The 14,396-nt window shown below is 38.1% G+C and overlaps 1 pseudogene; it reads left to right on the forward strand.

Annotated features, from left to right (window-relative positions):
• The first annotated feature begins 2,547 nt into the window (after positions 1 to 2,547).
• On the forward strand, positions 2,548 to 13,732 carry LOC136794213 (uncharacterized; annotated as a pseudogene).
• Positions 13,733 to 14,396: the final 664 nt, after the last annotated feature.

The following is a 14,396-nucleotide window of genomic DNA, read 5'->3' on the forward strand; positions in this document are numbered from 1 at the left end:
TTGAAGAGGAGGGTAATTAATCCTAATTTGGAGCAGGGAGCATTTAAAGAAGAGGCATCCCTCTGTTGTCACCTAGTCATTTAATTCCTGACCGAGGGATTGGACAAGTCTATATACATCTGGAGGCAGGAAGATGGCCAGAAGGGATACAAGAAGGTTCTGGAGAAAAAATTTTCTTATTTTTTTAGGGGGTGCTGCGATTTCACATAAGCTTTCCAGTGGAAACAGTGAGAGATTTTGATGCTGGTAGTTCTAAGATTTTGTTGAAATGGAAAAACATTGATTGATTTTTACATTGCTCTTCACCTCAGCAAAAATCAATGTTTGTTTACTATAATCTCTGTAAGCCATATGCATCTCCAGCTAATAACGTATATTTTGATGCCAATATTATTTTGAGTTCTGAATAGAATCGTTCACAAATTATCATTTAAGGTTATATGCATATTAGAATTAACACAGCTAAGTTTTATTTCAGACACTTAGTACAATGTGGAATTATTACAAATTCAAGGAAATAATAAACTACTTTACAAGAAGTGCATAATTTTAATTCTGTCCTTTTGCCTTTCTTCCTTTCATTACTATTTCTCCCCTCTGTCTGAATATATTTCTAATGTGGCATCAAGTTCGGGATCTATAAAATAGAGGTCATGTTTTTCCCAAAAGAGAACGGTGAAACTTTGACTAACCACAAAAATCACTTCTAGCCTTTTCAACACTACAATTTTGTCAACTCTCAAATTTTAGCTTTCTTTCATATGATCGGGAAATTCAGGAAGATCACACATGCAAATGCAAGAGTACTACTTAGAAAATGGCTCAGTATTATATAAAAGTAAAGTAATAGGGGCACGATCTTTACCAGTAGGTTCTCTAAAGATGTGGTTATAGATTTCTGGCAGTCCACCAGCCTAATATCCACGTTCCCCTCAGCTTCTGACCTGGACATGTAACAAGGGGAAGAGGAGAAACAAGATCGCTGGGCACTTTTTTTTTTTTTTTTTTTTTTTAATGTATGCTGCTTGTGTGTGTTGAAGTGTTAGATGGTTAAGGGGCAGTGATAGGTATGAAATCCTTACAGGGTGGGAATTTCTAGCCTAAGGTCAGGCTAAGGCTCATCAAACACCATATGATGTTCACTTCTGGTGGGAAAGCTAAGTAGATGGGCCAATTCTGACATGAATCAAATCAGAGACAAGTTGACTTATTTGGAGGAGAAATAGCAGAAATCTAAGAAGGCAAAGAAGCTCAACAGTAAGCAAAGATGGGGTCCAAAAGTAGAAGTTATTGCCACATGATAGAGAACATGCATGATGTATGGTAAGCTTTCACATCTGTCCCCAAGTATAGTTTCTCTTAAAAATGAGGACAGCAATTCAGTATTCTTTATTGATTTAAAATTTCTAATAAGCAGCTGCTAATAATTTGCTTTATCCTGAGCTATCATTCTTAGTATTTTTTTTCCTGTCATTGTAATTCTAAGCAGCCTCCATAAAAGGTGACAAAAAGCCACATGTTTCCTCAAACATAAGTTGATTTGTCTCTTTTTCAACTCTACTTTTTTCTTTCTTTAATGAGCTAACAATACTCGATGGGTCCACTTTACCACACCTTAGTCGCCTATATCTATTTCCACAACATTCCACATTTTCCCTTTAATTCTCAAAATGTTGCCTCACTTCAGTAGGCAAGTGGTACTTTATAGAATGGGTTTCAACTTCTCCATTGGGTTTTGAATTTCCCCAGTCTCTTTCAGAGACACTCCCTAGTCTTATCATGACTTCTATCATATGTAAGTTGCTTATGCCTTGTATACACCCTCATATGAAACAACAAATTAATCATGTTACTCCATTCACGGAACCTATCATCATTGGACAGTATGGAATGCCCTTTTGCTTTATTTATTTAATTTGCAACTTTCTTCACTCTTTTCCTACTGTTGGCCTCCTTCCTCTCCCCCGTGGTCAACTAAATTAAATTTGTCTGATATATATCCTCAAGTTTGTGTGTATCCTTGCATTGTTTTCTAGTGTAGGCATATATGTTTAATTTATGTAAATGTTATTGTGCCAAAAACCTTGTTATCTTATTTCTTTTTCCACTCAGAATCTAGTTATCCATCCACCTTTCTGTGCATATTCTAGCTCCTTGCTTCTAAGTGCTGCATCGTATTCCACACAAAACCTATAGAATGTTCTACATCTCCGAAAATCCTCTTGAAATTGACTCTCTGCTACCCCACTGAAGCATTGACTGTGTTTTGAAAGTCTTTGGCATTGTTCCCAGGCATTTTTGGTTCTTGCAGTGTATGAATACATGGGAGGCATTTGGTATTGTCTGATCACTTTTATATATAATTCTGGCCAATGAGTCCGGACAGATGTGACATGTATCACTTCTGGCCTAGAACATTTAATTGCTGGCTTGAAATCTCCAGAGTTCATCTTTCCCTCTTCACGGTGGCTGACGGTGTTTGAGATGGGTGGCTACACGCTCAGTCTGAGTGAGTACAGTGAGCAGATCTAACCTGCCCATCTTGCGATGGACCTTCAGCGTGAACAAGAAAGAAACCTATGGTATTCCAAGTAAGGGGTTTGGGGTTTGGAGGTTACCACAGCACAATCTCATCTCTCCTGACTGATATAATCATCATACAAGCCCCTTCCTAGACCTGTGTGAGAATATCTTGGGGCTATGTAACCAGAAACAGGAATGTTGGGACATAGGGTATATGCACTTTACAGCTGAGTAAGTATTGCTGGAGTGCTCTTGAGTGAGATTAAGCTCATCTGCTTTCTCCACATCCCCGCTAATAATTACCACCATGTGATTTTCTAGTTTCTGCCAATCAGATGGTTGTAAAGTGGTAAATTATTTTACTTTAATTTGCATTTCTCTGATTACAAATGAGCTTGAGGATCTCTTCATATACTTGATAGCTATTTGTGTTTAACTGTTTATCATCTGTTCACATCATTTGCCCATATTAGCTTCTACTCGCAGAATGTATGTTTAATATGGTATAGTATATTTACTCATACAATACATATAGCTTATTTTAATATGTATTCTTTTTTCCTGAAAGGGGAAAGGTACATTTCCAGAAAATTTTCTTTGCAAAGGTCACTAATAATTATTTCTTGTCCAATGTAAAGGACTTTTCTCATACACATTCATCCTTGATAGCACTGTAAAATCTGGGGTTGCCGATCCTCCAGTGTTGCTTGGAACGTTTTCTCCCTTGGAGTCCTGTGTGCAATCAATATTATTTATATATTCTGTTCTCATTGTTACCTTTCTGTTCTTTTCATGACTCTGTTTAAAGGTTTGTGTTCAGCCTTTTGGTCCCTTCTCATTCCGTTCCTTCCCCACAAGAACTCATGGATCCAACTATTACCTATATACTCATATTAATGAAGCAATCAAATCTTCCACCTTAAGTTTTGCATTTAAGCCTGCAACTCTGATTACATATACAACATCTCCACCTGATTGTCTTATCATGACCCCAAACTTAACCCTTTAAGATGGAAATTAAAATATCACCTGAAAAATATGTCACCTCACATAGAAGCTATTTACTTCAGTTGTAAGTCACCACAGCTGTCAAGATGGAAACCTTGAAGTTACGTGTTTTTATAAATGTGTTTATTTATTTTCGGTTGCATTGGATCTTCATTGCTGCGCACGGCTTTCTCTAGTTACGGTGAGTGGGGGCTACTCTACGTTGCAGTGCACGGACTTTTCGTTGTGGTGGCTTCTCTTGTTGCAGAGCACGGGCTCTAGGCGCAGGCTTCAGTAGCTGTGGCACACAAGCTCAGTAGTTGTGGCTCGCGGGCTCTAGAGCGCAGGCTCAGTAGCTGTGGCACACGGGCTTAGCTGCTCCGTGGCACGTGGGATCTTCCCGACCCAGGGCTTGAACCCGTGTCCCCTGCATTGGCAGGCGGATTCTTAACCACTGCACCACCAGGGAAGTTTCTACCTTTGTTATTTCATTCTCTTTTATCTTCTAGGCTGGGTGACTTATTTGGATTTTCTCCATTCCAAATGTGTTTTGGTTTTGCCCCCTTTTCTCTGCTATCCTTCTCCCTTATCCATGGGCGCCTCCCTATCCAGAAGTTTACCACCTCAGACCCAGGTCAGTGGAAATCCCACTGACTAGTGTCTGTGACCAGGCTCTTATATTGTATCAGGTAGATGCCACATTTTTTATTATACTGTTGTTGCTGTATGTATTTCCAGACATTGTTTTACTTTTTTCTAATAGCACACATAGTAACTGGTATGTTCCATACCAGTGATCCCCGGAGGAACCACAAAAGACCAGTGGCTTGTGTTCAAGCAAGGTGGGGCAAGACTGTCCACGAGCTGATGGCTTCCCTGAAGAGGATCATCATAGCTCTGATTGACTTATTGCTTAAGGCCAGAGGGTGAAGAAAACAAAATGTTGGGGGTAGCTGGGATGGAATATATATCTCCCAGTCCTTTAATTTCCATGATAAGAAAACACAAGTGGCTTTTCTCTATCTCTGTGATGACTTCTCCTCTGTCTCCTTTTCTGTCCTATGTCATACGGTAGAAGAAGCCTGCCCCCCCCATATAGAAGCCCAGAACTTCTTTTAACTTAATAGGTGAATTTCTCAAAAATGAGAATCACTATGAGAAGGTCCCCTAGCCCACTGATATAAAACTTGTTTTTTAAAAATGAGCTTTATTAGTTAGTAGAGCTATATATTTTTTTGTCATTTAATACACTCTTTCATTTTTTAACTTGCCTAGAACTTGAGGAAAAAAAGTGATCCTACTTATTGGTAAACACCTCAAAACACAACTACTTACCTACTCAAGTCCATCATTGTAGTACGAGCACAGCCGTAGACAATGCAGTAAAATAATTGTGGCTGTGTTTCAAAAAAACCTTTATTTATGAACACTGAAATTTGAATTTCATGTAATTTTTATATCACTAAATATTCCTTTTCTTTTTAAAAACTATTTTTAAATGTATAGAAATTTCTTACTTGAGAGAGCCAGTTTAGACCCATAAACAGTAGTTTGAGGAACTCACTTATAACGTCAAACCTAATACTTTTGTTATTTTCTCTCTCAAAACATTTTAAAGGCTTCATTTTGCCTGTTTATTTAAGACCTTATTTCTACTGCTAGTTTCTTGGCCTTCTGAACCTATTCAACAACAAAAAAGCATATTTTCCCATTATAGCTCCTAGCACCTAGTTGTTACTCAATAAGTATTTGTTTCTAAAACAATCAATAATTAATTTAAAAAACAAACAATATGGGCTCTCCACTCTAGAAAACTTGTTTCTAAAGTATGCTTCCTTACTTTTTATTCTCTTAATTTAAATATTACCTGTTCTAAAACTTCCTTATCAACCACTTTTATTCCATACAATTCCTCCTTTATGATGAGAAATATATTTTGGAGGGATAAAATTGAGAATGTTTGCTAGTTTCTATGTGATGCCATGGTTTTGATAGAGGAGAGAGAAGGAATAAATACAAAGTGAGTTCCAAAATCAGGAAATGTGGCATTGACATTAAGAATTTATTCCTTTTCAGGTCTTATCTTGTCCTGTTTTTTATCCAAGAAGATAGTGGCAAATGCACTGGTTTAGTGCTTTTCTGTGGACAGAGCAGAGAAAGCATGGGAGATATCATTTATCAGGACCATTGACTAAGCATATATTTCTACTACAGAAATTCGGTCCAATTTAGATTTGGGCCAGCCAGTTCAGTGGAGGCCAGGGCACAATATACTTAAAAAGAAAATAGAGTTCAGAAAGAAGACAGAAGGGAGGCATGTCTGTTTATTCACTCTTCACAATAGCCTGTGGCAAACTAGTCCTTCTCTTAACTCTCTCTTTTGTCTGTGAAAGACAAAATACATTCTGCGTGGTAATGGTTTTCTGTAGTTTTTAAAAGGAAAGATGCATTGTAGTGAAAGAGGGAAATTTTAAAGGAATGCTTATTTTTCTCTGCATCCCTCTTGGGCAGCTAGGAAGCTTGGTGATATTTTTAATACTCTAGATGAATCATGACTGCTGTCATACTTGTCATCTCAAAGATGAAAGTATTGTACTGAGGAGAAAATTACTTTGTGAAAATATTTTTGATGGTTTTCTTTTTTGCAAATTAAGAAATGTTCAGTTTTACATCTCTAGATAACTGTTGCCCAGTTATCCTCCAAAAATGTACCAGTGTATGTTTTCCATTAACTGTGTATCAAAATAACACATAACTTTCTTTAAACAGCATTTTAAAATCCACTTTCATTTTTGTTCATCTCAGCTTGCTCTCCCTCACTCCTCCACCTCAATTTCAAGATGAACTACTATGTTCAACATTATATCATTTCCATCACCATTTTTATTTCAGCTATAAGCTTGATGCTCCTTTTTTCAATTTTTTTGATGTTTAATAAATTGTTCTTTCTTAAATCTCAGAAAATTATAACTAATCCTTTGGAAAAAATATATGATAGTCTCATTTGTACCTTCATTTCCTTATATCTACCTGGTATAATTAATTACCTGAAACATTTACTATATATATACATATATTTATAATCTATCTTTCTTACAAATATTGGCCATAATTATTTTCAATAGACCAATAGTTTCTTTAATATCACACCCTGATTTTATTTTATTCCTTATACTTACTTTTGAAATTAAATTCTTGGTGCCTTCCTTGTTCAATGCTGTTCAGACAATATTGACTATTTTTTTCAGTAACATCCAAATTACATTTGAAAAGTACTTTCTAAGTAATTACCTTTAATATAATAAGACTACTTCTTTTCTAATATCTTAAAAAAAAACTGAAGTAGGGAAAAGTTAAATGGAATTTCTTAGTAGTGGAATTCATCACATGTCCTATTATCTCTATATAACAACTCTGTTTCATATTCCTGGTGTATGGGATACATGTTCTCTTGTCAACAACACCTATAAACACAGCTGTGTGCTGCTGCTCCGGGCCAAGATGTCCTTGATTTGGTCAAGGAACCAAAAGAGATGTGAAAAGGATAGATGCTCCGTAAGGAAATAAGCTGGTGCACATTTGTTGTCAAAAATAGAGCATTTAATGAAAATATTTTTTTCAAATAAGCCCCTGAGGCTAACTTAACAGTTTTACTGGAGTCTTTATATGCTTACAAGGCTAGTATAGAAGCAGTTTGCTTCAGATATACAAACAATGATACCAGTTTAATTCAAACCATGTATAACATGTATCCTAAAGCTACTTTTAGATGAAGATATATTTACAGTGGAACTACATCTAGTCCCACTATAGCACCTTGTTTACTGGGTGGATGGAAAAAAAAAAAAAAGACTAAAAAAAGAAGATTAACCACACTATTACAAATATTTTCCTGATGTAAACACAGGCCTGGCTAAATATCTGTATGTTTGGAAATTAAAGGTATATGATGTTTGTGCAATTATCTTGAGGATGTAATTGTTTTTAAACAGTCACGTTTAAGGAATTTCTTCATATGCTTTTATGCTTATACATTTTCATATACTTATATATTTTAATCATAAAAACAGAATTAAAAATATATTTTTAAAATTCTTGACTTCATGGAGATAAAAGAATAATAATCTAGAGTTCAGAAACATTGACAGAAAAGAACTATATGTAAAACACAATATCTGCTTTAAAACAAACCCATTTAAATAATTTTTTCAAATTTTAACCTATTTTCTCTGAACTTCTTTTCATTTTGCTTTTTTCCTAAAGTCATTCCTCCTTTTCCTTCTTGCTTTTCTCTCTCATTAACTGCATAAGTGAAAATAAAGGTAACACTTGAAAATGACTGGGAATCAGATCTTATTTTTCTCCCAAGTTTGAAATGACGGGAACAATTCTTGTGATGGTTTTATATAGAGTGCAAAATTGAGCATATAAAGGATGAATGGTATATTTTTCAGGCACTGATGATTTTAATCCTATTGAACTTTCTACTTTTGAATTTTAAAGTTAGATCAGTCAGCAAATTTGTTTTTTTTTTCCCCCCACTGATATTAAGTGTTTAGGTAGAGACACGGAGTAGACAGATTTAATAGCCTAATAAAGATTGTACTTGATAGAAACATATGATGGAAGAAATAACCAAAGTAAACATTCTCACTCAGAAAGGGGAAGAAAGGCAGATGCACTGCAGACAGTGGCAGTAGCAAGTTTGATGTCCTGAGGGGTTAGACATAGTGAGGGACCCCATCCTCTGGATGGAGAATGTGTCTTGAGTCGACCCCGAGTCCATCCGGGTCGCGCTTGCTTTTGTCCAGGGCCCAACACAGCACTTTGCTCTGCCTATGGGACACTGTCTTTTCCATTATCTTCCTTGCTCTAACTGAACTAGGCGACATTGACGGATGTGTTCATCCTGGCCCTGAGCTCTTTCTCAGATTAGTTTCCAACTATTAGCCGGTGGTTGGATGGAGCCCCACAGGTCACTTTAACTTGTGAACAATCACAGTTTCTTTTTGTCCAGCTGCCGGTTCTCTTGGCAAGGCAACTCTCTCAAAAACTTTCTAATGGTTTTTACCTAGTTGATTCCAGTGACCTCCGTGTGTCAAAATCCATGCTTACAGTTCTTTTAAGAACAGCATTCTTTTCTAGATATTATTCTTAATTGGTGATTTTTCTTTGCTTTCTTAATCCTATCCTTTCTCTCTAGACTTAGTAATGTATACTTTGAGCCTAGTGATTTTTCAGAGGAAAAAAAGCAAATACTTTGTCAATGTTCCTAGGGCATTTTTTTTTCTTTTCTAATGGAAAGTATTTGCTCAAGATCACAGCCTGAATTCTTTCTCTGGGATACCATAACCAAAACAGAAGATTTACCAGTATGTAAGTATATCGGCGTTTTCCTTGATTTAATTCCGGTGCGAGGTGAATTTTAACAGTCTTCCGTTGGTCAATATTCTTCTCATTTTTGTTGGGGTGAGAAGTGGTAGCCTCCTTCAGCTCTGAAAGTCCTGATTTTATGTACTCTCCCGATTTCTTTAATTTCTTCTCAAGCTGATCAGATTTTTTCTGAGCTTCTCTTTCTTTGAACATATTGTGAAATGCAGGTATTCTGTTTTCAGACTTCTTCTAGAACTACAAGCTCCTGAACTGCTTTCACGCTCTGATCTTCTTTCTAAGTTACAAGAGAAGACAGCTTTACCAAATCTTTTATTTCAAAACACTGAACTTCTGTTTTCCACCTTCCAAGGTATATATATATATATATTTTTTCCTCACCAATTGACCATTATGACCAATGCCATATATTTTAGATTTTTGTTACATTAGCACTGCATCTCAAAGTACAAATTTCAGTAGTTTTAATAATAAATAGCTCCAGAGTCTCAGGTATATTGTTTATTTAGACCACAAATCCAACACAAGTCTCACTTAATCTAGGCAGAATTAGTTTCTATCTTTGCATGGGCTTCTGTGATCGGTATGGCAGGAAGGAGAATGGGGAAAGGGGGACTTGCTGCTTGATTCTTAGAGTGTCTTCCTGGAAATGAGATGAATCACTTTTGCTCACATTTAGGTAGCCAAAGCAAATCACATGGCCTCACCTAACTTCAAAATGGTCAGTGGATTGCAATTCTATCACAGCTAGTAGGAGAAGAATATCAGAATTTTTTTTTTTTTTTTTTTTTGCGGTATGCGGGCCTCTCACTGTTGTGGCCTCTCCCGTTGCGGAGCACAGGCTCCGGACGCGCAGGCTCAGCGGCCATGGCTCACGGGCTTAGTTGCTCCGCGGCATGTGGGATCTTCCCGGACCAGGGCACGAACCCGTGTCTCCTGCATCGGCAGGCGGATTCTCAACACTGCGCCACCAGGGAAGCCCCAGAATATTTTTGAAGAGTCGTAACAATAAGCCATCAAAAATATTCATTAATGGAAAGAATGAGAAGATGCTTCAAGGAAATAAATAAGAATAACAAAACAAAACACAGATACTCTTTTTTTTTTTTTTTTTTTTTCCAGCAAAAAGAGGCAATGGCAGGGAAACTTAAGGTTTGGTTAACCCAGAGCCACAAGACAAGAAGGAAATTATTTACTTGGGTGGTAATAAATGATAACCTGCCGATGACCTGGTCAAGACAGAAATGTGAATTCAGAAGCAGATGTGTATCAGCAGTCAAGTAGACCAACATATGATTAACTGAAAATCTCTTGCTCAGAGCGAAACCACCATCTCAAATAGTATTCTTACGTATAGCCTCTAATCACAGAAGTATCCGGTTGTAAAAGAAGCCATTACATAATTCACCTTTTTCTCTCCTTCAAAGAGAACATTTTCCTTATCTAGGCAGAAGGCAAGGCAGGTAATGTAATGGAAAGACCTCTGTACTGAAATAGGGAGGTCTCTGCCAACTTCTAGCTGTATGAGCACTGATGTACCGCAAAGGAATGTCTTTCAAACTTGAGCTACTCACAGTCTCTCTTGTGGTTTAGTAATTTTAAACATGTTAAGTTCTCAATTCTCATAGCAATCTGGTTTCTGCCTCCATTACTTGATCAAAAATAACCATGCTAAGTTCTTCTCTTCCTGTTCTCATTGCCTCTTTCTTGTATCATACTCTCAGCACATCTCACCTAGATTATTGCCTACTGATCAGTCCTTATTGCTGGCCCTCCCCCTCACAGATTTACTCTCCACATGGCTTCAAGAGTGATCTAAGATGTAGTAGCTGCTCATTAATTGTTTAATTGAAATTGATGTTCTTGAATGATGTTCTCTACAAATTTGGGTGGACAGGGGAGGGAAGGTGTAGGAAGGGGACAAATCTATTTTTTCTTTGGTAGATTCACACTTATTTTCTCAAAAGATAAGAACTTTCCTGCTATACTCCCTTTCTTTCCCTTCAGGATGAAGTTCTAAGTGTTTTTATACATATAATCATATCCAGTGGTGTGCTCCCAGGTACTATGCCCCAGCAAATACATTTTTCTCCATCCCTGTCAATAAAGCTCACCAGAAGCAGTTTGCCCTCAGCTGGCAAGGCCAGCAATTTACCTTTGTTATCCTATCTCAGCGATATATCAGCTCTCCAGCCCTATGTCATAATTTAGCTCACAGATGTCTTGATTGCCTTTTCCATCTACAAGATATCACACTGGCTTTTTACATTGATAACATTATGCTTATTACTCCTTGTGAGAAGTAGCAACTACTCTAGGCTTACTGGTAAGAAATTTGCCTGTCAGACTGTGTGAAATAAATCCCATGTAATCTCAGGGATCTTCGATCTCAGTAAAATTTCTAGGGGTCCAGTGGTGCAAGACATGTCAGTACATCCCTTCTAAGATGAAGGATAAGTTGCATTTCGCCCTTCCTACAACTGAAAAAGAATCACAATGCCTATTGGGCCTCTTTGGATTTTGCAGGCAACATATTCCTCCTTTGGGTGTGTTACGGAGTTGGAACTCATTTACCAAGTGACACAAAAAGCTGCTCATTTTGAGTGGGGCCCATAATAAAAGAAGGCTCTGCAAAAGGTTCAGGCTGCCATGTGGGCAATTCTGCCATTTGGTCCATAGGCTTCAACAGATTCAGTGGTGCTTGTAGTGTCAGATAAGGATGCTGATTGGAGCCTTTGGTAAGCCCCTGTATATGAATCACAGTGCAAGCCCTAAGGATTTTAGAGCAAAACCCTGCCATCTCTATGGATAACTACTCCCTTTTGAGAAATAGCTCTTGGCCTGCTACTGGGCCTTAGTAGAGAATGAATGCTTAACTGTGGGCCATTAAGTTACCATGTGACCTGAGATGCCTAGCAGAACTGGGTGTTATCTGACCCACCAAGTTAGATAAAGTCATGTGTGCACAGCTACACTCCATCAAGAAATGGAAGTGCTGTATACATGATTGGGCTGAATAGGCCCTGAAGGCACAAGTTAGTTACAGGAAGAAGTGGCCCTAACGCCCATGGTTCCAACTCCTGCTACACTGCCTTCTCTCTTCCAGCCTACACATTTGGCCCCATGGGGAGTTCCCTATAATCAAACGACAAAGAAAGGGAAGACTCAGGCCAGATTTACAGATGATTCTGCACCAAATGCAGGTACCACCTGAAAGAGGACAGCTGTAGCATTATAGCCCCTTTTTGGGACATCCCTGAAGGACAGTGGTGAAGGGGAATCTGCCCAGTGGACAGAACTTCAAGCAGTGCACCTGTTTGCTCACCTTGCTTGGAAAGAGAATTGGTCAGATGTGCAGTTATATACCAATTGATGAGCTGTGTTTGGCTGGATGGTCAGGGACTTGGAAGGAACACAAATGGAAAACTGGTGACAATGAAATTTGGGAATGAGGTAGGTCAATAGATATCTCTGTATGGGGGAAAAATGAAGATAGTTGCAGCTATACGAACTTCACAAAGGGTAACCTCAGCAAAGGAATAATCAAGCGGATAGAATGACCCATTCTGTGGGTATAAGTCAACCTCTCTTTCTAGTCATTACCCTTTGGGCTCATGAAAAGTGGCCATGGTGGCAGGGATAAAATTTATGCATGGGCTCAGCAACACAGACTTTCACTAACCAAGGATCATCTGGCTATAGCCACTGTTGAGTATCTAGTCAGCAGCAGCAGAGACCAACACTGAGTCCCCAGTATGGAACCTTCCCCAAGGTGATCAACTAGCTAACTAGTGGTAGACTTATTACACTGGATCCCTTCCTTCCATCATAGAAGGGGTCGATTTTTGTTCTTAATGGAATAGACACTTTGGATATGGATTTGTCCTCCCTGTACTCAGTTTTTGTGCCAAAACTACCATCTGTGGGCTTACAGAATGCCTTATCCACTGTCATAATATTACAGACAGCATTGCTTCTGATCAAGAAACTCACTTTATAGCAAAAGAAGTGTGGCAATGGGCAGATGCATATGAAATTGATTGGTCTTACTATGTTCCTCACCATACTGAAGAAGCTGGCTTGACAAAATGGTGGAATGGCCTTGTGAAGACAAAGTTACAGCACCAATTGGGTGGTAATACCTTGCAAATCATGGGCAAGGCTCTCCAGAAGGCTGTATATGTTCTGAATCAGCATCCAATATATGGTCATGTTTCTCCTATAGCCAGGATTCACTGGTGCAGGAATCAAGGAGTGGAACATCACTCGTTATGACATCACTCACCCTAGTGACCCATTAGCAAACTGTCTGCTTTCCGATTCTGCAATCTTATACCCACCCTGTTGGCCTGGAGGTCTTAGTTCCAAAGGGAGAAGTACCACCATAAGGAGACACAACAATGATTCCATTGAACTGGAAGTTGACTTCCAGCTGGCCACTTTGGACACTGCAAGCCACTGAATCAATAGGAAAAGAAGGGAGTTACTGTGCTGGCCAAGGTGACTGATCCTGATTACTAAGTGGAAACTGGACTGCTACTCTCCAGTGAAGGTAGGGAAGAGCATGTCTGGAATACAGGAGATCCCTTAGGGCTTGTCCTAGTATTACCATGCTCTGTGATTACGGTCAATGGAAAACTACAACAACGCTATCCAGGCAGGAATATTAGTGGTCAAGACCCTTCAAGAATGAAGGTTTAGACTGCTCCACCAGGTAAAGAACTAAGACCATCTGAGTTGCTGGCTGAGTGCAAACGGAATACACTGAGTAGTGGAAGAAGATAAAAATACCAGCTATTCAATACAGCCATGTAACTGGTTACAGAAATAAGGATTGTAATGTTAATGAGTATTTTCTCCTTTTGTTATGAATATGTATATATACATATGTGTATGTACCTAAATATTTATATACACATAAATATATATACACTAATAAAATATCTTTATTTTCTTCTCTCTCTTATTCCCTTATCATGTAACGTAAGTTACATTGAACTTATATCATAGTATTTAAGTACTGTTAATTTTATGTCATTGCATTTTTTTATAACATTGTATAACTTTTTTAAAAACATCTTTATTGGGGTATAACTGCATTACAATGGCATGTTAGTTTCTGCTTTATAACAAAGTGAATCAGCTATACATATACATATATCCCCATATCTCCTCCCTCTTGCGTCTCCCTCCCACCCTCCATTTCCCACCCCTCTAGGTGGTAACAAAGCACTGATCTGATCTCCCTGTGCTATGCAGCTGCTTCCCACTAGCTATCTATTTTACATTTGGTAGTGTATATATGTCCATGCCACTCTTTCACTTCGTCCCAGCTTACCCTTCCCCTCCCCGTGTTCTCAAGTCCATTCTCTACGTCTGCATCTTTATTCCTGTCCTGCCTCTAGGTTCTTCAGAACCTCTTTTTTTTTTTTTTTTTTTTTTTTTTTTTTTTAAGATTCCATATATGTGTGTTAGCAAACGGTATTTTTTTTCCT

The sequence above is a fragment of the Kogia breviceps genome, chromosome 5 (genome assembly GCF_026419965.1).
Source record: "Kogia breviceps isolate mKogBre1 chromosome 5, mKogBre1 haplotype 1, whole genome shotgun sequence".
Taxonomy (NCBI): Eukaryota; Metazoa; Chordata; class Mammalia; order Artiodactyla; family Physeteridae; genus Kogia; species Kogia breviceps.